The sequence below is a fragment of the Triticum dicoccoides genome, chromosome 3B (genome assembly GCF_002162155.2).
Source record: "Triticum dicoccoides isolate Atlit2015 ecotype Zavitan chromosome 3B, WEW_v2.0, whole genome shotgun sequence".
In the NCBI taxonomy this organism is placed as follows: Eukaryota; Viridiplantae; Streptophyta; class Magnoliopsida; order Poales; family Poaceae; genus Triticum; species Triticum dicoccoides.
This window is the reverse complement of record NC_041385.1, coordinates 854,479,415-854,482,159: the sequence shown is the minus strand read 5'-3', so window position 1 is coordinate 854,482,159 and position 2,745 is coordinate 854,479,415.

The window sequence follows — 2,745 nt, the reverse complement described above, 5'->3', positions numbered from 1 at the left end:
CCACCCCCTCTTTGCCCAACCAGCCCTCTCATGTTCTTTGTTGGCCTTCCTCCGCACAACCGCCACCAACAGCAGCGTTCAAGTTGGCCCAATAGCAGCGTCCAGACCGAGCGCTGCTACTACCACGGGGCTCGTAATATGTTAGTAGCAGCGTACAGGCAAAACACTGCCATGGTGTGCCACGTTAGTGGCGTTTGGCTCGAAAGCTGCTAGTACTCTCTCTTCAACCGCGTTGCCGAGCAAACGCCGCAAATACTGCACAGGTTCAAGCCATTCAGAGATGATGGCATGCATTGTCCAAGTTTCCATGCTGACCCATCATTCCAATCTATCGATACCGTACATGTATTGTTGAAATGCAAAAAAATTGCTCTTGTCACCTACCGGTAAAAGAGTGCTGATCACTGGAGGTCTTTTAAGTCATGGACGGCAATTTTATGCATGTGCTGGAGTTTGAAGGCATGGCCTCTGAAGTCGTAGATGACAAGATTGTGAATGTGCTTCTGCAAAAAAAAAAGTGAACAAAGTGGTGAAAAAAAAGTTAGAAGCAGTCGTCTAACAAACTATATAGTGTGTGCGCGCGCGCTAAGAATCGAAATGCTTCTCTCTTCTTCTAATACATACAAAAATGGACGCATCTGAGTGCGTGATCGAGAAGAAAACAAATCATTGAGATGCTTCTGGGTCTTATGGATGTCTTTCCGTCTAAAATGTTCCAAGGTTTCGTGGCTGGCTCCAATTACTATTGTCGCGTTCCACCCCAAGAGTACTGGTTCAAGTCATTCAGAGATGAACCAACACATGCCCTGCTCACTACTCCCTCCTTTTCGGTTTATAGAGCTCAATTCAAAAATCTCACCAACCAAGGTAGATGGTGAGTGGTGGACTATTTTTTGTAGTTTGGAAAAACACCCAATTAATGCTTTTGTTTTTCTCAAAAAATTATGTTTACCAATGCATTAATTGCAATGCATGCATGCATAAAGTAAATGCATTGGTCAATTTTCTCTTATTACTTGCATGTAATGATTTAATGCACCTTGAAATCTGAATATGTGATAGGGAACAACCAAATTGAGCCTTACAAAATGAAAAAATTAAAATTTTGAGATAAGCCTTATAAACCGGAAAGAAGGGAGTATATAGCAAACTACTATAGTTGAAAATAAATGAAATCTGCTTGTACTGCAGACCAGTGGAACGTTGTTGATAGTGATTACAGGGCCTTTTAAGTCGTAAAAAACGATAATATTAATTCTGTATGTGCTGGCATTCGAAAAATAATAATCAAACATGGCTTTAGAAGGACTAACCCCCTTAGAAATCCCTCTACAAACACTATTTAATAAATACATCCCTAGCACCAGACTTCTTAGCATACACATCCATATATAGCTCTTGCAAAAGTCAACGAATGGGCCAATGGGCATTGCCTGGGCAGGTGGACATCACTAATAACCTTCCCAACAGGCCCCAGGGCGCCTTTTTACGTGCCGGCGCCGAAAAAACCCCCACTCGCGCCCCCAAGAAGCTGAAATTCGCCGGCTCGACCTGTTTTTTGGCCCGGCGATCACATGCCGAACCCAGCGCATTGGGGGCGCTCGGGGGCTCCGACGCTAGGGGAAAACACGACTGGGCCACACTATCAGGCGAAAAGTCAAGCCAATCGTCCAGATTCGCCCCCACCCTTGCGCGCTCGCCACCACCCTGCCAATCCCGGCGCCGCCCACCGCCCAGCACCGCTAGATAGGCCATTCCCCACCGTAAAAGAGAGAAGGTTTCGCAGCGACATCCTTTCCACCATCGTCCGGGTGAGTTTTCCAGCGCTCCGGCCGCGCAGGGCGGTATACCAGCGGGTGTGCGCACACCACGCCGCCAGGTGTTCGGCGTTTTGTCTGCTCGGCGATGGACTCGGGCGATGAGGAGGCGCTCGCGGCGCTGCTGCAGGAGGAAGCCGATGCCGACGTCCAGGACGAGGAACACCTCATGGTACTATCTAACTGATGACATCTATCCGAGATGATCTACATTTGTGAAGACTATCTCAAATGTTGTGCCAGGAGGCAAGAAGTCCCACTTTGTGAAGGTTCAGAAGGCTTGCAGGGAGGATGTCGAGCGGGCATTTGATGTACTCCAATCTCAATTTGCTGTTGTCCGGTACCCTGCTCAGACCTGGTCGAAAGATCAAATGTGGGAGATCATGAATGGCTGATTCATTTTGCACAACATGATCGTTGAGAGCGAGTAGGAAGAGCCAGTGTTTGATATTGAACCATATTACAGGTAGGGTCCTCTTGCACAAGTTGATCGTCAGCTACCGACAACCTGGACTGCCTTCCTCAATATGCGCCAGGAGATCCGAGACCCACAGGTGCATCAACAACTACAGCAGGATCTGGTGGAGCACCTATGGAGTCTCAAGGACAATGCCTAGCTGGACGTGTGATGTAATATGAGTTTTTATTAGTTGAACTATATTATTTGTATTGAACTATTTGTTCTTAAACTATTCGATTTCTATTGATTTTGTGTGATGAACTATGTGATAAAAAAAACTACTTATGCTGAATTCACGCTGAACCACGGTGAATATGGGCAGATTTGCGCCGATATCGGGCCGATTTTTTGCCGAAAGTGGGCCAAAAAGCTGCCACATTTACACCAAAAATGGGCTGATATCGACGCCTGGGGGCGCGACTGGGTACCTAATCGGCCCCAAAGCCGATTATATCGCCGGCTCGCCCC